We start from the raw sequence: 22,625 nt of genomic DNA on the forward strand, positions 1-22,625 counted from the left end.
ATGCAGCACAGCCATGTCCATCCTACTGTATGCCGCGCATTAGAAGTTGATGAACGCAATTTAAATTAAACAATTCTCATATAATCACAACAAAGACAGATTTATTTGGCTTTGTCTTTCTTTCATGGAACACTCCTCCTTACACCCCACCCTGCAACAAAAAAGCTCACCAATCATAATGAAATTACAGGCTGCTTTCTGGTCTCATGTTAGCTGTAGAGCTTGTGACAAGATGAGCTGTGAGCAAGGCAGCCTGCACTGGGTGCCGTGAGCGGCACGATACAGAACCACATCACTAATAGTGGAGTCAGGGCTCTCGAGCTGTCACGTACAAATCTTGTTATAATGAGAAGAGCATTAGTAATAGAGGCTGAAATTTTCAAGCTGCCTAAGGGATTTAGATGCTCAGTTCCCATTAAATTTAATGGGATGCGTGCCTCAAAATCCCACCCACAATAAATTTTTACCAGCCATTCTTCATGCGAGGGAAGGAGAGGGGAGAGAAAAATAGGGAGGAATGGAAACAATCAGATATAAGAGTGTTTCTTATGGGGACTAAAAGCCAGCTGGGTGTTGTATAATAGCATCCAAAAAGGGACCACAACTATATACTGCATAGGGGTCTCTTCTAATACTCAGGTAATTTGGCTCTGGACTCCACTCCAGCCCACCCTGTGAGGTGCATGGGAGCATAATACCCTCTGTGCATTGAGACTTCTATTTATGGACTGCAGACCTACTTGCAGTCACTAAGCACATTTTAAAATGAAAATTAGGTAGGGAGACATAGATGGGATAGCAGTGGTCTTTGGAGATATGTAGGAAAAGGATGAAAGGAGCCTGTGATTTGAGAAAGTCTTGTGTTACACCAGCTCACTTCTCTAATTAGGTCTGGTTGCATTTACCTCTTCAACCAGATTTACCTGAATTTAAATGTGGTGCATTTTTTTAAGTGTCAAAAATACTGAAGATCAACATGTTTCCTTGGTAACTGTGGATCCCACTATTTTGCTTCCAGCCAGCCACCAGCTCCTAGGCTCAGCTCCAGCCTACCTAATCTGGGGCCCCAGGCTGAGCAAGGATCACTCTAAGTTTCCCCCATAGATTAGGAAAGAGAGAGGTGGAGAGTGACCGTTGGTAGATGATACAGCTCTGGCCACTGGGGAGAAGAGTTCACCCTGTTTAACTTCACTCAATCGTACATTAGGCACCAGCTCATAGATCTCTACCTAAGCTTCCTCCATAGACTGGCAGGTACTTTCAGTAAGACATTTCTTTGCCTGAAGTTGTGTATTTAAGATAAGTGCCCCAAAACGAGCCTATGGTTACATGGTCCCAACAAGAATAAATGCTGATGGTTAGATAGGGTGTCCAAACAGTCAGTCAAGAGTGAATGCCACAGGGTTTTGATTGCACGTGCTTCTGATAATTGTGTTTACATCTGCTCTTAATGAGGGTTTCCCTTATACCCATACTGATCTTTTCTTTTGACTGTAAGTCGCCTTCCAGAATGCCTGTTTAACAGCAGAAGTCACAGCTCAGGTGTCAATAGTTTCAACATGTGACTCGCAGTTACCTTTTTTTCCCAAAGAAGAGTCAATTTTCAAGATGGTGAATTTTATTTTATTTTTTTTTACCCTTTTTGTTGCCTATTTCATTGGCTTGATATTCCATCTGGAAATAAATAAGGATAAAATGCTCTCTCCACCCTGTGTTTGGCCTGCCTGTTCAGCGTGAGTGATATAGAAGCGGGTAGGAGGGATTCCAGGCAGCCTGCTTCAACGTGGCATCTAGAGACACAAACTTGGAGGGGTTCCCAGGAAAGGAATATAACATTTGGCAAGGAAAGAAGGAGCTTAGATGAGAGAGGGCTGTGAGGTTTCCCTCTCTTCTGTCCCCATCCTGTTGCTTATTTCTGAAAATTTGTTTTATTCCTCAGCCATATTAGAAGTGTAAATTACATAGATGAGCTAATGAGATCATCTGTGTCTGTGCCATTTGGGGAAGAGGTAAACATGGAGATTTTTTCTCCTTTCTACCCTTTCCAATCATTTACCTTTATTTTGAGACCACAGATGCTCAGATTCTGTACGCTTGGCTCTGCAAGCCTGGGATAGATCCTGTGGCATTTCTTCTGTGACTTGGTATCTACTTGTCTTTTGCATTTATGTGGCTGCCATCACCCCAGACACCTCTATTGTTTTATTCCCTATGTATGGCATGAAGTTGTGGTCCATGGAATTTGGAGGGTTTATAGGAATAGGACCTGGACTTTGTCCATACAGAGCTTTAGCTCCAATAAATATAATTGCTCACTGTAAGTAAAAAGGGGTTGATAGCAATCTCCTTGGTTTGTTTGTCCCTAAATTCTATTGAGCAGTGATTGCAGGCAATAGTGGGTAAATGTTCAGCTGGTGTAAATGTAGGCACCTTCACTGCAGCATTGCTGATTTATTGGGATGTGACCCTATGTTTGCAATTAAGAGTATGTCCATAGAACAGATGGGTCAGAGTGATGCATTTGCCTTTATGAGGCACTGAATCAGATTCACTGCAATAGATCATTCATATCACAAATTGTTGCCATGCTGTTTTAACCAGCAGTGGTGCAAGGAGGAATTTCTTGCAGCAGTTGACAACTTCCAGACTTTAGTATGTGAAGTTGCTGAATGTTTATTTGCATGGAAGGGAAGCACGTCTGTAATTCATTTTTAGTTTCTGTGCTGAAATTATGATTCTGTTTTTAAATAGAATTTGAAAGATGCTCAGTTTGTTAGAAGCCTTTTAGTGGGAGGGTAAAGACAGTTCTTTATTCAGAAACAGTTTGTACAGTTTGGTTGTGAATGCCTCCATAGAGACACTATCGTTGCTTTTATCCTCACTCTTGGTAGTTGCCTCAAATGTAAATTTTCAGAATAACACAAACTCCAATTGAGAAACACTGAGTTTCTCAGCTGAGACAATGTCATTAGTTGAGCGCTTTGATGCTAGAGATGTGGAGTAAGAGGTAATATATGGGACATTTCCATGGGATCATAAGGATACTGCCGTGTTCCCACTACATGCTGCTTCTAAGGAGCTTTCCTGGTCACTGGAAGATGCTTCTTCTGCTTAGGTCAGAATTGGCAGTGCTGGTATCTTTTGCTTTCATTATCATCCCTCCTTTAGGAGTGGAATAAATGGTTGTTGTTTCAATCAGCACAGTTGTGAGTAGATATGAGGAGACGTGAAAAGGAAATACTTTAAAAGAGAGATCTGCAAGATCAAGAGAAAATTATAAAAAGATAAAATGTTTTCTGTAGTACAGATTCCTGTTTTCAACTTTGCTCCCCAAAAAGCTATCCTACCATCCTTCCTTTCTTAGCTTACAGGAAATCATAAAAATAAACTGAAATTTTGTTACTCTGCATTGTAAGGATTCTGTTCTCTCCCTCCCGGGAGGGGAGGAAAGGAATATGCCTTATGAAACTAGAATATACTCGTTTCTGCTCCCTTCTCATCTTCCAAGCTTTACTTTCTCATTTCTGGCACTGCAAGACCATATGAGAGAGGAGGAAAAGGCAGAAGGAGGAGTTATAGTTTTTCATTTTTCTCAAGGTTCTTTGTCAAACAATTTTATGGTACACCTTGATATTTGCCTTTGGGTTGCTTTGTTGTTAGGAAACTGTTTGCATAGTAATACAGATAGCAAAACTGGGGAATTAAGTGCTTAAGCTGAGCAACCCTCCTACGGTGGGATCAGGCTACTCATAATTTGGACATCATCAACTTTTTTTAAAACCATTCAACAGGAGAGCAGCAAATTCCCCATCCCTTCTAAACAGAAGGGTCACATCTTATCACTGTGACTTCTAAGCTCCAGGCAAGGAAATGTTAAGGCAGAAGTAATGTCAGGAAGAGATGGCTACGCTCCAAGATCAGACCCTGAGTGGGAAAGCCTTGCTCCTTTCACTGAGAGGTCTTTCTCTCCAACCAGGCCAAGCTGTCGCTGTTCCCTATTTGTCACTTTGGGGAAGTTCAGGCATGGCACAGAGAATAAAAAGAGTTCAAAATAAGTTTCTCCTCCTGAAGCACAGTGGGACAACTTCTTTTTGCAAATGATATCTGAATTCAGAATGCTTAATCTGTGGCAGAAATAATTCAGATTTGAACACATTATTTGCACCAGGTCATTGTAACAGTTGTTTTTTTGCATGGATTGTTTCAGAATATTTTCTGCGGGTGTTTGTAGCAAGCAAATCATAGGATGCAGTTGTTGCTATAGCAATAAGGCTTCTTTCATGAATGAGGTAGGGTAGCCCCCATCAGGAAGACCAGCACACTCCCACCAATTATCACTCTAATGTAGGTACCTGACACAGTTTACTTAACAGGAATGTGATGGGTATTGATAAACCCTGAATTCTAGGAGCAGATGGATCCCATGGGATTCATGCATTTCTGAAAATCCTCCCTTGTTTGAAATTTGAGTCACCAGTGGATCTGAAATTTGCTGACTATAATTACCTTACTTATAATAACAAGAGATTTATTTTCAGCTGTGTATGATCTGAGTATGGGATATGTAATTTAGTGTGTGTGATACGGTGTATTTTAATTTGGAAGCTCAGAGAAACACAGTGGCTTGGACAGGCTCTGTGATAACTCTGTAAAGAGTCTGGACTAACCAGGGTGGTCAAAATAACACAGCTAAATCTGGCCTTAATTCTCATGGAAAAGATTTAGGAAAGTATCCTTGAAATATTTTATCTAGAAGAGAAAAATTAAACCATAGGAAAGGCTATAATAATAACTTTTTCCTGATATCATCTTTGTTTATTGATTCATATAGTGATTGTGGCATGGATCTTCAGGGAATGAATGTTTTGCCTTCAAATAAATCCCAATAAATCAAATAGTGTGCTGATCTCAGCAGGCTGTCCAGGCAGGGCTGCCCACATACACACAGTGTGTGGCATCTAATGCCTATTCCTCCTGCTTTGTGAGAAAATGGATCTGGTCCAAATCCCTTTGAAGTCAATGCAAAGATGACCTGGAATCCTTTGGAAGAGTCTCTTGGATTAAGTCCTGTGAAGGGAATTTAAGCCTTGATAATTCAGCTCAGAATCCAGACTTGCTCCCCAAGTCACTGGAGTCTGAATTTATGCTGATATAAACAGAAGGTGAAACAGTCCCTTCTTCCCGACATCAACATGTAATGAGGGATTACCTGCTCAGTTCACTCTACTGATGTTACTGTTTCCTTTTATCTCGTCTCCCTCATGTTCTTCATATACTCACAATAGATATGAAAAATAGATCCCTTCAGATGGCTCCTGTATGTACTGTCTAATTGATGGTGATGATGGCCTAGTGGCTGCTGGAGAAACAGAATGAAAGAGAAAAGCAGTTGTAAAATTGCTGCTTTTTGTGGGCTGCTTGCGTTTGTCTATAAGTATTTATTATCCTAGATAGCAATCTGATTCTCCTTGACGTACTCCAGCACTAATAAAGGAATTTTGCAGTATTATTATAGCAATTTTAAATCAATTCACTCAGTGAACGCCATTGTGCTCCAGAAGTCAATTATAGATATCACTTAAAAAAAACAGATAACATGAACCAGGACCTGTGTTTTTATCACTGTGCAGATAGCAAATAGAATTACAGAAAGGGAAATGCACATTAGAAAACTGGAGATGTTGTGAAAGGAGGGGGCTAAGCATGAAAGGTGATGTTTCTGCTGCAAGGTTTTCTCCAGGGTTCAGAGCATTACTGACACTCTGCCACCTGCTTTGCTTTCCTGTCCAGCTCCCAAGTGGCTTTCAGGCACAAACATCACATCTTATCATGGCTTTGCTTTATAGAACAGATCTCGCTAAGGATCATCATGAAAGCATCCGGGAGCCACGTCTAGACCTCAGGTGAATTAAAAGATACTGCCTGAGGTTAATGATGGGTTCATCCTTCAAAGCTAACAAAAGCCAGAAACTGATAAATATAAAGCACATTTCACCATGTGAGGTAGATGCCTAGTTCTTTAATATTATGTTTCATTCCCTAGGCACTGAAGGTCCACATAATTTTCAGTTCCTTCTGTCTTTGTGTCCTTCACAAAAGTGATTTTTTCTTGTTGTTAAATCTCCTGGGAGCAGTAGAAAGATTCTGTTGTTGTGGCTAGAAACAGAGGATGGTCTTCTATTCTTAAATTTAATTTTCCTCTCTTTTAAAGAGAAAAGCTTTGAATGATTTCTGGGAGTCATCTTGGGTTTAATGCAGAGGGGTCTGTAGAGATGAGAAATGGAGATAATTTGTAATTGTTCAGTACTCTAGGAACTGAGTCCTGATCATTCGATAAAACAGGTGGTATAGCAAACAAGAGGTCTGTGCAAAATAAGCACAATAACACTCTATTTTTTTTTTTTAATGTTTAGAAAGACTTCTTTTTGGCAAAATCCTACTTTATCTATAAAAGCGTGGTTCTGATGCCTATTAATTGTCACACCTCCAGGCAGGGGTAGTTTGAAGTTTCAAGCTAGATACTACCATGCCAATACTATGATAAACAGCCAAGCAACTGTGTTCTACTTTTGCTGGAAGATAAGCTGGAATAAGGAGAGTGATTAAGAGTTGTGTTCAAGATTTATCTAATCAACTTGGAGAGCAGGTCAATGTGTAGTCTTGATAAGATAGTTAAGGTAAACTTGCAGGTTCAAGCAGGTTTGACCTCAGCATACTTTCTGCGCAGCCAGTGAAGCTCTTTTGAGATCTTTCTCTGTAAAGGTTTATAGGATGATGAAATGAATACAGAGAGGAAGAGAGAACATAAAACGTAACTGTCTTTTCCTATAGACATTCACTGCCAGAAGCTGTGCTGTCATATAGGGTATGTCCTGGTCCCTGTAGGTCTCTGTGCATTGAACCAAGATAGATGAGCTATAGCACGAGAAAATTCACAGAAGTGTGTTCCTGGACTTTTTGGTTTCAGTCAAGTAAGATCTGCTTGCTTTTGAATCCAGAGCGTGTGTGCTCATGGCACCTGGCTTTTAAATATCTGTTCTGACTTTTTTCCCATTCAAAAAATGTACATGTGTAGGCATAGGTAGGCAAGGAAGTGAAGCTGAAGAAGCAACTCCTCAGTGGTTACTGATCACCTCAGATCCATCAGGCTCCACACAGAAGCTCTGACACAGGCCAGAGTCACTCAGACGGCAGTGCCAGCTCTGAGTGAGGGAAATGAGAAGGCACACCACAGGGAAAAGAAGTAACATAGCGTGAAAAGCCATGACATCAATCATAGTTGCAGTAGTAAAACATTTTAGACCACTTCCAGAGAACCTTGTTCTGCTCTCTTTCCACTTCTAAGCCCTCTGTACCTACTGGACTGATAAGAACTTTCCAGCTGCCTTCTCTTGCCTGTGATGAGGTAAAATTGTGCAGCCAGCCTTGGGGCAGAATAAGCAGATCTGCTGTCACATTGCACCCACTACAAATTGTCTCTATTATTAATCACTGATGGAGATGTGTACAATGGAGAGGAGGGAGGAATTATTGTATATAAATGTTGCAATGTACACGATTCCCGCTTAGAATTGATTTTTTCCGTGTGAGATACGCTGTTTCATTGAAAGAGGCAGAAAGATATCATTTTAAACCTCACTGCTGCAAGAGGAATTAAACAGAAAAAAAAGAGCTGGAGAAGTGGAGGCATTATCTCAGGGGTGCTATTAATAATTTTCTTATGAAAATATCATCTTGCTGTGCACCTCACTGACCCCATGGTACAGCTTTCCTGTATCTTCCCACTGTAATTTTCACTACTGAGTTCTTGCAGCACTTTTCCTCTGCATTCAACACGAGTTTGGCTTGTTTGTTGCAAGTGGCAGATTGGAAAGAAGTGGAAGTTACCTCTGACAGAATTGTCAAATTAAATTTATCCTGATCCCTGCACCTTCTCCAGGAGACCCTATATTTATAGTAAAGTGCACACAGCTCATAAGCATTGGTTTTCAAAAACACTTTGACAGCAAATAATAAATATAAAATAATACACAATGCAATATGCAATTGACTTATATGCCTCCTAGTCAATGCAAGTGCTATCCAGCATAAATAATTACATTGCAGGCAGCACATCCTTTACTTGGGAATGCCATACTCTGATAAAAAATAAATAATAATAATAACCCCCCCTAAGTATGCACCACTGGGAGCCTTGTCTAAATCTGGCTATGAAGAATGAATGTGAAATTAACATTCGATTAGAAGTGGAGAAAATGCAGTATGTGAATGTAAAGCAAAGGACTATATCAATGTCTAAATATGAATATGACATTTGTAGGGCTGCATAAATAGTCTCCTTGTGCAGCATTGCTCAGAGAGAAGATCTGCTACAGAAACAGCAAAGTGTGGTTTTCCACGGGCTAGAAGTCTGGATTTAAGGTAGTTTTCTCAAGTGGAATATCTGTCTTTCTCCTTGGTTCCCATCCTATTTTTCCCCTGGGATCAGCAAGTACCTGGGAGTGCTGCAGTTTTCTGTCCCTGTCTTATTTATCTATTGTCACTGCACAAGATTCGTAACACCTAGTTTTCTTTGACTTTTTCCTCTTCTATTTTTCGTCTCAGATTTTCCATAGAGTTCAGATTGCAGCTTATTGTATGTTCTGAATGTTTTCACAATACTTGTCTTTGCATCTTCTTTAAATAGGATATACTATACTATACTATACTATACTATACTATAAATTTCCTTTATATATTCTCCCCAGAACTTAAAGCGATGGACATGGAGTGTCACTCATCCGTTACCAACAAGCAAGCATCAGCAAAACAGTATTTGGCCAGGCCATGCAGTCATTTCATGCCTTCAGGGTCTGAAGGCACCTCTCAATCTTGAATGCTTTAGCTGTATTGCAGCTTTGACTCTGTTAAGAGATAGCTTCTCACCTCTTCCAGGGGCTGACAAGGTGCTCAGGCATACCCTGCACACATGCAGCCCATTTCCCAGGCTCTGGGCTTCAAGGGCCATTGGTAGCATTTGTCTTTTGAAAAAAAAAGTCATATTCTGAGTATTTATCTGAAAACAAAAAGATGTTCCTGCTTTCCTATCAGTTTTGACTGTGAGAATTAAGGCAGGTGGAAATAACATCTTTCTTCCTCTGACCTGCCCCCATTCGAGACAGTGTATATTTTTGAGCTGATGTGCTCATTGCCAGTTACATTTAAAAGAGAAGGCAAGGCGTGCAGCTTGTCAGGGTAGATGGCATTAAATCTAAATTCACAGGGCTTACTTCAGGTGTGTCTGATGCCACCCTCAAATCAGATCAATTTGGGATCTAAGAAAAATGCTCATTTTAGAAAAATGAATTGTCCTTTAGCATCTTCCAAACCTGTCAAAAAAAGTTTACATTGGTTACAGCCAACTTTGCCACCTACTTGACCTTAAATCTAAGCATTTATGTGCTGCTTCCCAAAATAAGCATCAGTTAGGTTTGGGAGAGTGCCCTAAGGGCACGCAAGCCAAATTGAGCCAGTCAGAAAGATGCTGTTTCTAAAATCATCTTTATGAGTGGATCTTCCCATCATTGCTAACTTTAACATATCCCCCTAAGCCTGGATGCTCTTTGAAGCAAGTTACCGGCTTAATTGGGACTCTCTAATAAAATTTAATGCTATTTTTTTAATGAAGAAAGATGAAATGTTGCCTAGAGGGGAATCTTGAGCACAAGGTATTTGAAGAAATTATTTTTTGAGAATGTTGATCTCTTATCTCATTCTTCACAAATCATTTAGTGAAACAACATTAACATTTCACTTCTTGTCATATTCGCTTCTCCTCCCTGCACACATTTCTTTATTTTGTTTTTTTCTTCTTTTCAAGGGAAAAATAAGGCACAAAAAAAACCCCCTCTCCAACAGCAACCTCATGCTATTGAGCAACAATTAATATTGTTTCATTTTTGCAAATGGGAAGCACAGTTTTTTTCCAGACAATTAGGTAGATAGCTTTCTCTTGCATTTATTAATGCTGATCTAAAGTTTAACAGGCTTGGCTTTGCCACTTATGTAATTACTGCAAACTTGGACAACTGCAGCCAGACTCCAAATACAAAGCAGCCCTATCTCTGTTCCCCATAGGCAATAACCTAAAACAGGAGATGGCTTTCTGCTCCAAATGTAGATATTGAGTGCTCTCCCTTTAGATTAAAGAATTGTTTGGGTCCTGCTGTCAGTGTGTGCATTTGTCATTGAAAGACTTGGCATCATTGCCCGATTTGGTAAATGGGAAGAGGCGGCATTAGTTTTTCACTGCAATTTCCTTAAAAGCCCCAGCTCTCCATAACAACCTGTTGGGGAGTGACGCTTTTGTTTTGAACTAGAGAAGGGGAACATTTCTGATATCCTTTCCTTGCAAATCCTTGTCTCATTTCCCTCTCAGCTACTTCATCTGTTCTTATCTTGGGTCCAGTTTCTTCTTAAATGAAGTAATTGTCCACATTTTGTGACACAGGTGTTTGATAGCAATGAGTCTGCAAATCAGTATGATTACTGAAGGTAGGATCAGAAGGAAGAGGAGGAATGGGTTGTAAAAGCAGTTGGGAGAAAAATAGGTCCAACCCATTAGCTTTACCATGCAAGGCAACAATTTCTCTATTCTGGACCTGTATATAAATAATTATCTTATTCTTCTGATAAATTCGTAGTGGTTATTCAATTTTCAGTGCACTAGACTCCTCCTCACGTATTTGTTAGTGTTTTATCTCTGTTCTGTTTTCCCCTATTTTCAGGAAAAAAAGCCGATGAATCCAACGGCACATAATTCCCATAGAACCTGGCTCAGCCACATTTTTCTCTAAGGGGAAAACCCTTGTTTCAAGACCCTATTTTTTTCTGTAACAATGTAATATGATCTGCATTCTTCTAGTAAGATTTAGGAGAGAGAATTACATGAAAATTTCCTGAGCAATCTCCAGAGTTTTGTTTTACTTTCAAATCACCATACACATCCATAGCAAATAGAAAGGAAAGAAACAGGTCATGGTGCTCCTTCCCCCAGCATTCTAGTTTAACTCGTCCATAATCAGAGGGAATAGTCATCCTTCAGCATGGGGGGAAATTAACACGTCCTAGGATCTTACCAGTGATGCTGAGGCTCCTCATCTGTCTGCAGTCCCATTGATTTTAAGGTGAGTTTGTGGGACAGTACATTAATATATTTGCTTACCTTCCCAAAAAAGGAAAAAAATAATTTTTTTAAAATTTTTTTTTAAAAAATTGGGGGTTTTATACACACACATGAAACCATTTTTTTTTTAAAAATAAATTTTTCATGTGCAAGATTAAACATGCATCACTGCACACCAGGAAGCAAGGCAACAGATGAGCAGAGATGGAAATTCCTGTCTTCATTTAGATCTAAAGTTTTTCAGGATTCTTCTGTCACTTGTGAGCTATCCATAACTGCCACGCATTCAACAAGTAAATCAACAAACATAAGTTATCACACAGAGGCCTCTTCCAGGCTGTCAAATATTTTCTCCCCAGCAGGCCAGTCCCCAAAGACACCCCAAACATCCATCCCAGTCCTAGATATCAGCTCTAAAAAGGTCTCTCCAGCTAAATAAGAAGCCAGTCAATTAGCTAAGTGGCAAAGTAAGCGCAACTCATGATACCTGCACTTTTGGTTCCTAATGAGGCCTTATAATACCTACAATGGATTTTTTTCCTTTCAGATTTATCAAGGTATGATTTAATTGTCATGAACATCTACAAGACAGAATTAGTCCCCTAAACTCAAACTGGCAGAAAACTCTGGGGTTTTAGATGCTCTGTAGTAATGATTCATGCATCTGCAGCTGGGATAATAATAGTCTAATACCTTGATCATATTGCGTTTTACATAATTTTAAATAATTGTTCATAAGGGCTACAATTATTGTGACTATGAAGTGTAAAACTACAGGAAGAGAATGAAAAAGCCAGCTCAATCTAATATGTTTAGCCTGATTTTCTTGTACTAATTACCACAGGGAAAATACATGTTTTAACCTAGCAACGTTTGAATGTTTTTGTACTGCAGTGCTGCCACAAATGAAACAGTATAAAACCCACAGTGATTGTCATCCCAAGTGCCAAATTACTGAGCACTCTTAAGTGTGCTCACGGGGCCATGGGGGTATTCTGGCTTTCTGAAATATTTCTAGCAAAGAGAGGATGATTGCTGGTGGTTTGAAGTACGGATCATGCTTATCTATTTGGTTATTAAACATGTTAATGTTTCTGCTCTCTTCTATACTAAACATCATTCAGGCTGTCAGTGTCATGAGAAATATGCTGGTTTTGTGCTATTTTTACCACTTTCTTGTTGCTCTAATTGTTCCCCAGTGTTCCTGAGGAAAAGCAATGTTCAGCTGCAGGAAAGATGGCAAAACCCACTCATTTGAAACACAAGAGCCGGTTTCAGGAAGGAGAACCCAGGACAGACATTCACTTTGGTAGATGGAATATGGAAATCTTGGTGCCCTGTGGCTGAGCTTTCCCGTGTGATGGTTTGCGTACCCAGGCACACATGGGCTCCCAGAAGACACATGCTGTTGCATGTCCTGGCTCCTTTTAGCAGGTGGGAGTTGCAGTTGCTTGTTGGGAGGCACCTAGAGCCACTGGACTTAGGGCAGTGCCCAGCTCACTATCTGTACCACCACCAAACCTCTCTCTCAAACTAACCTGGCCAAGAAATGCTGCAGAAGTATCAAACACCATGAATGCAGGTTGTCTGTGTGCTGAGAGGGTGGCAGGAGGCTGAGGGTACAGGGAGATGGTCTGATGGAGTGAAGGGGCTAGCAAGATCTGTGCCCCAGCTACTGCCCAGGAGCCAGAGCCACACAGCTGCTTCATTGAAAAGTTCAGTGCTTTGGCTGAAGCTATGGCTGATGATGGGAACACATTAATATGCCAACCTCTACGCTGAAACCATTGAAATGCAGGCCCATGTTTGCCTCTAATTGTTCTGGGGAGAGCCGACCACTGGGAGCAGTAACTTTTTAAATTGCCTCTGCTAGATTCCTCAGAGCTTGACCGCCTGAGCTGTCATCACCATTTAAAGCTGTGAAAAGCCTAGCCCTCTAGACCAAGGTAGAAACAGGCCTTGGCCATGGCCCTCACCCCATGTGAGGAATGAGTTTCACCCAGAAAGCAGCAGTACTGTGAAATGTGTTAAGGGGACACAAACTGAGCTTCAGAGAGCTTTCCATTTAGAAGGATGCAAAGCCGAAGCAAAAAGGGAGGTGTCTGGTGCAGACAAAATCAGTTATTTGCTGCTTTAGTACCTTCTTGGAACAAACTTCAGGTGTGATCGGCTTCTTCTTGTTCAAAAAGACCCTCTGGCTTGTGTTTTGATGTGGGGTGGGACAGGACACAAAATTCTCTACCCCACCTACATTTGCTTCTGAGGCGTCAGGAAAGCTTTGCCTTCTCTGGATCATTTTCTCTGTGAGTTCACGAGCAGGAGGAGATTAGATGCTGTGGGAACTGACTTACTCTCATCCTAGGGAAAGATTTTCACAAGGATTTGCTTGGGCCTGTCATTACATTCCTGTTTTCCATTGGCTCCTGCAGTAATGGGAGGGGAGAAGATTAATAAACCACAACTGTGAGAACAGAAAGGCCACCATGATAATCGAGTCTGCATGGGGGTTTGAGCAAGGAGCTCATTTTCAGAACAATATCTTTACTTTAAAATCCTTCAGGATGGATTAAAACCAAATTTGCTCAGTCCAATATCTTCAGGAGTCCAAATGACCATCAAAGCAAAGGCTTCGTGGTGGCAGTTTTCTAAATAATCTGTGTTATCTTGAAAGTAACCAATTTCTTCTTTTCCGATTTTGCCATCCCTCAAAGGCAAACAGTAATGTGCTGCTAGCGCAGCACTTGGACTTCTCAGGACCTGCTGTTCTAGCAGGTCAGAAATAGATTTCTGTGCCCCTCTTGTGTCAGACTTCGATGTCTGGAGGCTGACCTGCACAGGTTTAAATTAGCTTGTTCAGACAGCGTGTAAAAATCAAAATAGTCAGCTTGTGTGTAATGGTCAGTGCGCTTGATGCTGCCTTCTACAGCACTCAGTGGTCCCACAGCCAGGCTGGATCTGCAAACTGCTCTTGCTAGTGAGGGCTCACATCTGCAGATCTCCTCATGGTGGGCTGGGCATAGAGGGTGAGGCTTAGAGATCAAGCTCACCCTGCGTTTTCTCCTGCCAGTTATTCTTCACCTTTCCCATCCACATGATGATTGCTGACACACAGCATTTTCCATCCCACTGACAGTGGCATTTGTCTGTACCAAAATCCTTCATGCTCTGTCAGATGGTAGTTAAGGAAGGAGTGAAACTCCATCAACCCTATCTAATGCGGGATACGTGTCTTTGTGTGTCCCCTCTGCGTATGCTGACTCCAAGTAGGGTCACAAAACACAAGACACTCTTGAGCACATTGGTGCTTCACCACAGGGCAAAGGGTTGGCAAACAGCAATACTAGGTCAGGTCTTGAAGACAACATAACTGCATTTTCTGCGTGCCACCAAAGTTTTCAATTCATCCTTCTGCAGGTTCAGCACTTGTTTTATTCAGTGCAACGGTTGCTTTGAGCTCTCAGAATGACAGGAAGCAACCAGAGTGAGGAAAGCACCTGGCTTCCAATTTAAAAAATGCTACATTTAATTTAATTTGTGAATCTGATCGTGTGGTCTGCAGCACCTATTAGCTGTTCCCATGTCCTGAGCACTCATCCTGCATTGAGAACATCCTGCCTAGGAGTGAGTACTTGCCCTACCCACTGCATGTGCTCAGCCTCTTGCCTATCCTATAGGACTATATATAGAACAGATTAGCACAAATTACTTGATAGGGCTGCAAATTTCCCTATTAGCAACATATGTAGATGACAATACTGTGTTGTACTCCTTAGTTACACGTGAAGTTCTTCTGAAGCAAAAAGACAAAGGCAATATTCTTTGTCGTCATTTTTGGTTATTTCAAAATTGCTACCCACAGAAGAGCATCATCAGTCATTAGAGTCACATATAGGAGCATTATATTCACTTTGTGGTCTCCCAGCTCCATCGCCAAGGACATCACAGTCACAATGAGACATAATCAGTGTGCAGTTGCCAATTTTGAGACATTGTAATTTAGCAAAAATTTCCTGCGTTCAAAGTCCTCTGAAGTTGGAGGAGCTGCTCTGAATTTCTCTGTGTTCCTTTTATAAAGTTCAGCGTGCATGGCATGGAGGAAGAAATAAGGTATGAGGACCCTGTTTAGCATGCCACTGTTACACCCCTGAATTGCAGGGCGCGTGTGCTGCATAATATCAGACACGACCAATACAAGAGAGAACTACAAGAGAGAGCTGAAGAAAAGCCTTAAACTTGAGTGACCTTGCTGTCATGACTTTTTAACTTATTCTTCTCCCTATTGCAGCTATGATAAAAAGATACTACACAAAAATACTATTTTGCATAGAAGCTTTAGGAAGAAGCTTCAAATGACACAAACGTGAGACAGCTGATTTGGTCTCTCATTTTTTTCCAGACAGCATTTAGCTGGTCTGATCTATATTCCTGACTGGTGACAGCTTGATGGGTGACATCAGGCAAATCACACCCCTCTATGCCTCACTTTTCCCATGCATGATTGTATTTATCCAGTGCTTGGTGAGCTAAGGATGTTTTTAAACTCTCTATTAGCAGCTGAATAGCAATTGACTACAAACTGCATTCTGGAATTTCGTTTATATTGTATCTTATGGTAATGTTTTGTAACATGCAGCCATCTAAAAGCCATTTTTTACTCTGGAAAAAAATCTTCTGGCGCAAGAAATTCTGTGTCCTGTCTAAAAGGAAATAAAAAATGTGAACTTTCACAGTCTAGAAGCGAGGATGTTAACTGAACCTTCCCTTCTGCTCAGGAAAAGGTTGCCCACCCCAACAAAAACATTGCTTCCAGTGGTTCCCTTCCAGCCTGGCCAGGTGGGGTCATTATCATTTTTGATTACCAGTACTTTGACTTTATTTACCCTCTGTGAAATACTTATGAGCATTTGGCCATGCATTTAATGTATGCAACTTACTTTGGGGTCCTTTGCATACTTGAGCACAAAGGAATATAAACGTAAACACAGACAGATTTATTGCAGTCTAATTTAATAAAAATGTCAACAAATAAATGCACGTTTGACAGGGGAATAAATATCAAATAGGAGCAAAGCAGACAGTGGAGTAGGTTGTGAGAAATTAACATGAAACGTTTTGGTTTGACAGCATCTATAAAACAAAATTGTACTTTGGAGACTTAGGGAGTGATTTAGCAGAGGTGTGTTTCCAGGGCATGCAGGATCAGCTTGCACAAGCAAGGCACACAGAGATGGGTTCAGGATGAGACCACACTGCTACAGAGGGGAATGGTTTGTGATCTGTCACTTCCATTTGTAAACTGACATTTAATGTAAGGAAGCGAGATGCTGCTTGATTGGTTTTCCAGTGCAGGGCTGTAGGTTGTGCCTGCACGTTGCTTAGCAGCAGCATGCCAGCATCCATCCAGGTCACACTGGCTTGCTCCTTCTGCCTGGTGCTTGGACTTGTTTGGCCCCAGAGACTTCAGCTTCATGTACTTATTCTTCAAGGGAGAGGAAGGGAAGAGAAATAATCTGTGTTGTGCACCTAGACAGGCTGGGTGTTAGCTTATGGAGTGATTTGCCTAGGGTGAAATAGGAAGAAGCTGAGTTGATTCTCTTGGTACCCCATGCGCTCATGTCTCTTGCATTTTAAATATTTCATGCTCCAATGCCCCTTTCTTGCGTTTGCTTGTGCTCTCCTGAATGCCAGCTGCCTCTCAGGACTTTAACCTGCTCTTCTTGGGCCCTGAAGCTGAGCGATTTCACCAGTTACAGAGCTCTGAGTTAAGCTTTAGCTGGAGGGATTTTGAAATGTTTCAGCTTTGGGGCCCATTTCCATGTCAGACAGACTTTAAGAGGGCTGTACTAGGAGAATTTGAGGGATCCGATGGATATCAAAGAGCAGATCCATAGCACAGCAGCTGACTGTGATGCTAATGGGCTCTTCTAGTGTTCTCCATTGATTTCAGTGAAAGCAAGAGTGTTAGGATGTTGTTCCAAAAGAAAGCACACGGCATTTTTTCAGTAGCAGTGAAATATCTGCTCAGGTGTCTTGCAGTATTTCTTTTTACCATTTTTTGTGGTATCCTCTTTTTCTTTCATGTTCTGGGCTTTGGTTTCTCACAAGGTCCCCAGCCAATTACTGTGGTTGTGGTTGCCACAAGTGTTATTCTCTCCTCTTTATTGCAGAAGCACATTCAAATCCTGGGAGAGATGTTGTTTTAATGGCCCAGTCAATATATGGTGCTTATTCCACCACAAGCATCACATAGACGTTTTTAAAACATATCTGTTCCTCTTAATACCCTTGGTAAGCTCCTGAAATTCTCAATACATCCTATGTGTTTCTCAACATTTCAACAAAAATCCAATATCATACTTTCACTGTAGGCATAGAATCATCGCTTACTATATTGGGGACTGTATCTCAGTGTGCGTACACAGAAACTCAAGGCAGCCAGTTCGCATGGGGGTAAAAGTGCAGTGGCCAATGGGAAGGATCATGCGGGAGCAGAGTTTGCCTCACCATAAATGGAATAAAAGCTTAAAGATTTCCATACAAAAACTGGTGGGAGTGGAGGGGTGTGGAGTGGAAACTTTTGGTCCTAAAGTTCTGGAAGAATTGATGTGTGAAATTGCGAATCTGGTGGTAAGAGTTTTTAATAAATCTATCAACTCAAGGGTGGCACTGTGTGACTGAAGAATTACAAGCACAGTATCTGTATTTAAGAAAAGGAGAGAAATAGGGAGAGCAGTGTATACAAGCCTTTTATTCTGACATCAGCTCTACGGAATTAAAATTTTTGGACAAAATTTTTACGCCTGTCATTGTGATGAGTTGTGAAAAGGACATCGGCTACATCAGGAGAAGTATCAGTTCTATAGATAAGGAGCTGTTAACATCCTTACAGCCATTTGTGGTTACATCTATGCTCAAAAAATTTGAGATAAAACAGGGATGTGTGCAGATGGGAGTAATACGGATATGAGGAGAATGGAGAACCTGATTTACAAGAGAAGAAGCGTGGCTTGTTGGTCATAGCAAAATGAAGGCTTAGCAGGATTATGATTACTGTCTGTAAAAACATTAGGGAGGAAAAGGACTATTTGCACCAAAGTACAGTGTTATCGTAAGAATGAAAGGACATGAATAAACTCACATTAGAAAGCAGAAGAAATTTTCTGGCCATTAGGATAGGGAGGTTGGAACTGGGTTTTTTTTGGTGGGAATGACAATGAACAAAGCCCCAACTACTTTTAAGTTACAGCTCAGTAAGTTTATGGAGAGATAATAGGAATTGCACTTGGTGACCCTAGGGATGACTTCCAGTCTGTATAGAGATGTAGGAACTCCATTTCAAAGTCCTCATTAAACCTTCTGTGTATTTTTTTTCCCCTTATCTTCCTTTAAAAAAGGATTATCTTGTAATAAACAGGGTGGTGCCATCTGCCACAGTCTCTGGCACAGAAGGGAGGAATTGCTGTTTCATGTTAGTTAGCTGTATTGAGGAGGATGGAGGAAGGATTTGGGGCTGCTTCCATCTGGCAGTAGGACTGATTGAAGGTGAGAGCTGATCTCTTGAAATTCGGTGAAAGATGATGGGTAAGGCAGATATAAGTTTGGAAGCACCTTAAAAATACAGACCAAGCAGGTTAGATTCGATGTGGCTGCTGGAGGAAGGTGAAAGGAGGGCTGTGTAGAGGGAAGGGCATAGTCTGAAGTGATGCTAAGAAAATTGCCTTTACAATGACGCTCTCAGAGGATAAAAGCAGAGAAAAATGGCAGTTTTCTGTGTTATAGAAAACTAGAACTAGTCAGTGGTGCAAGATGATGAGAGCCTGGGTGGGATGTTTAGGTGTGTGGGGAGAAGGATGACCCTGTTTCAGCAGAGGGAACTGGTGTGATGACGCATTGATCTAGTGAGAGCATACAGGGCAGGTCAAAAATGCTGCCTAGGTTCCAGTGTTGGGAGAAACTGAAATATTTCTCCAAGGCATTGGTCCACTTCCAGCACTAACTGTGGTGCTTCTATTCAAGTGGAGCAGATTAGCAGGAAAAAAAGTAGTTTTTAAAGTATTTGAAGTACAGCTGCTGTGAGCTCGGTCTCCTCTTCCTGGGAGAAGAGGGTTCCTGCGAGGCCGGACTCCCTTCTGGGAATGTGCTACCAGACTCCATCCTCTGTCTCTGAGAAGGAAGAATTGTATCCTGAATAACCATGCTGAGACTGGTCTGAAATTCTTGAGAAATTGAGAAAAGGTCAAAAGAAAAGGGTGAAATCTGAATTTATTTGTCTATTAATTTTGTCCCTACAGAGTTACATTTTCAGGTGCTTCTCTCCAGCCATGAGGGTCACAGGCATCTTTCAGTGAAAGCTGAGGATCCAGAATAATTGCCCAAAAAGCAGTTCTCAAATGGATGTTTTCAAGTGCAGCCTCCTCAAATTAATGGCAGTCGCAGATACGGTGGTCAAAAGTACGCATAATGCATTTTCACACTGCATCACTGTGATGATGGAGTTTTAGGTACTCAAGCGGGTGCCACAAAGTTTGCATTTGCACCATGAGAGCGGTGACAAATCTAGTAGATGACTTTATTGGAAGTCTAATTTTCTCACTGCTGTGCCTCTTCTGACATCTCTCCCCTCAGCACTCTGTCCAAGTACAGATTTTCTACTCTAATGTAGTGTCTTCATTGAGTGTCTTCTTTCGGAGACATAAGGACCCAGAGCAGCTTCTGGTGTGCTTCTGGACTGCTAAAATCTTGATTTAATTTTTCACAAGTCCCTGATGCAGACTGCTCTTGTCTTCCTTGGTCAGGAATATGAGATTTGAATTTTGTAGAGTAATCTCTATGAAAATGGTTATTGATAGTTACCCACATCCTGTTGTCCTGGTGGTGTTTCTCCTTTATTTTGAGAGGGTTTGTCTGTAATGCTGTTGATCCAAAATTAAGGATATGATAAAAAGGATGATTCAAATGGCACCAAAAGCTTTGTGCAGATAGGCTCAGTCAGGCCTTCATTAGCTTAGCTTAAATCACTTGAGGCTACTTGGATTCTGAGCAAGTTCACAGAGGATTTTTGGATTAATTTTCCCACATATCTCCATCCAGACAAGCCCTAAAAAAATCATCAACATGCATAGCATGTCTTTAGGAAATGAGAAGGATACTTCTAGAGAGCTGAATGACTGAACTAGCTGAATTGCATGAACTATAAATGGGGGTGACATGAGAGTGGGAATGGGAACCACAGCCTTTCCCTCTCCTTCAGAGAACTCTCCCCCCGAGTTGGAAGAGGCTCAGACTAAAAACGAGAAAGTGATATAAACAAAAAACTCTAGAATATGGCCCCTGGCAAATATCAATTTTACTTTCTGAGCTTCAAACATCTGCTTGTGTCACTATTTGAGAATCCAGATACTGCTCAGTTTACCCAAATGTAAAATAGGGTAAAAGATACTGGTCTGCTTTGGAACGTGTTTTGATGCTGGATGTGAGACGAGCTCCAAGAGTTCATTATCACCATCCTGCTAATGCTACTGCTGTAATCATGCTGCAGTTTGCTTTACTGAAGTAATGACCCATTAATATTATTTTGTTGACTGTACAGATGATCTTTCAAAGCAGCAGTCAAATGTGCCATTAAGAACTCCAGACAACTTACTGTCCTAATTTATAAGCAGATGCAACCAGTAATAAATACAAGATTAAAATGAAGTAATGCTTGAGCAAGATTTTACATAAAGAGCTATAATCTCAGCTTGCTGTCTCCCCAGCCATCAGTACCACTGCATGCACCAAGACATAGGTCTGCAGATAAGGAAGAGGCTCCTGTTTCCATTTTTGTGCATCCAATACTTATGTGAACATTAAATCTATGTTAAAAAAAAATCAATCCCCTGAACAAGGTCCCTGTTCATTCATCCTATAGATGCTGCCGAGAAGTTGGCCAACTGATACATGCAAGTTTTCCACGTGGCAAAGCTTTGTTGGAGCTACTTTGTTGGAGCTATGCTTGGGATTGCTTCTTAGGGACCCCCAAAGAAATTAATGCACCTCCTGTCTTCTAGGCTGTTACACGCAAGACCAAGTATGTTTTAAGAGTGATGTCAAACAGCTAATACAGAAGCTGTGTTCCTGATTTAAGAAACACTGTGATGTACTTTACATCCCAGTAGGAAGAGTTTTGATAGTAACCCTCCCTACCCAGACACTGCTGAATGTTTCATTAACCAAAAAATGCAAAGCTGGCTTTTCCAGCAGAGACTGCAGAGGGGATGGTGAGGTCTGTAATGTGGGATGTTTATTCTGTCTCAGCACAAAAGCTTAGCCAAAAACCTTAGCCAGAAAAGCCCAACCAAAAAAACCTTAACCCAAACAAAGTGGCAATTACTGAAATCTGAAAGAAAGAATGTGCTACTAGCTTACAAGGCACATTGTTTTATATTTAGCAGACTAAATATATAATACATTTATACCATTAAAAAGAACAGTACAATTCAAGGTATAATAATTTCTTGGCTTTTATACTTTCTTCAGTGGTTAAGCAGAGGCACAGCGATTAATGGTATCTCTGCCATATCTGAAACGGAAAGGGATAAAAACAATGGATCATCCTCTTAGTTGCTCCTCTGAAGAAAGGAGGGAATATGAAAGATCACTTCCCAGTGGAAAGCTGTCTTTGATTTTTGATATGCTAACTGTAATAGCTGGTCATTTTCAAGTCTCAGGAATCTGAAGCCCTGCTCTCCTGCGTGGTGTTCAGGGCACCTGGTGCTCCGTGGAGTGGGCAGATTAAGTTGCAAGTGCCACGTGGGCAGAATCATCATCATTTTCTTTCCCTCTTTTTTGTTTATAAATTTCAGAAGTCCAAGAGCAAATGTGCTGCTTCACCTCCCTTGCTCCCTGCTGACTTCATTCCCCTGATCACAGCTAAACTAAGTAGGCCTGGGTTTTTAATATAGAGGGTCTTATGCAGTTACACCTCTTTGTTTGCTGGCATAATTGAGGAGAAGACAGCTTTGGGAATAGAGCTTCTTAATTGCTTTCACAAGTGCTGCAAGGCACTCCGAGTAGGGGCTGGCTAAATTGGCCCTATTGTGGATTTGTAAAGCCTTAGTAACAGAAGTCAAAAAAGCCCCAAGCCCTCATGTAACTAGCAAAGCAACCTTCATCTCAGCATCCACTTTTCTCTGCATAAAGCTTCCTTTCAATGAACTGGGAGAATGGTGCAGCAGAGGCATTGCTGCCCCATCCCCACGGATCTTCGATGGGCACAGAGAAAGGAGGGGTGGAATTGAATCTGAGTATAATTTCTCGTCTATTAAGAAGTTCAACCTTTTCATAACGCATATGTATGGTGGTAGAATCTTACTTCCTAATGAGTACTGGAGTGTAGAAATCACTGTTTCTCAAAAGAGGGCCAGGTTTTAAACTTCTTGATTTTAAATCAAAGGTTGGCTGTGACTCCTCAATCCTTTGC

At 41.1% G+C, this 22,625-nt stretch overlaps 1 protein-coding gene across 1 annotated transcript in view; it reads left to right on the forward strand.

The window, feature by feature from the left end:
* The window catches only part of SGCD (sarcoglycan delta), a 376,457-nt gene that overhangs the window by 9,252 nt on the left and 344,580 nt on the right, over positions 1–22,625 (forward strand). The window lies entirely within an intron of this gene.

The sequence above is a fragment of the Phaenicophaeus curvirostris genome, chromosome 15, assembly GCF_032191515.1.
Source record: "Phaenicophaeus curvirostris isolate KB17595 chromosome 15, BPBGC_Pcur_1.0, whole genome shotgun sequence".
NCBI lineage: Eukaryota > Metazoa > Chordata > Aves > Cuculiformes > Cuculidae > Phaenicophaeus > Phaenicophaeus curvirostris.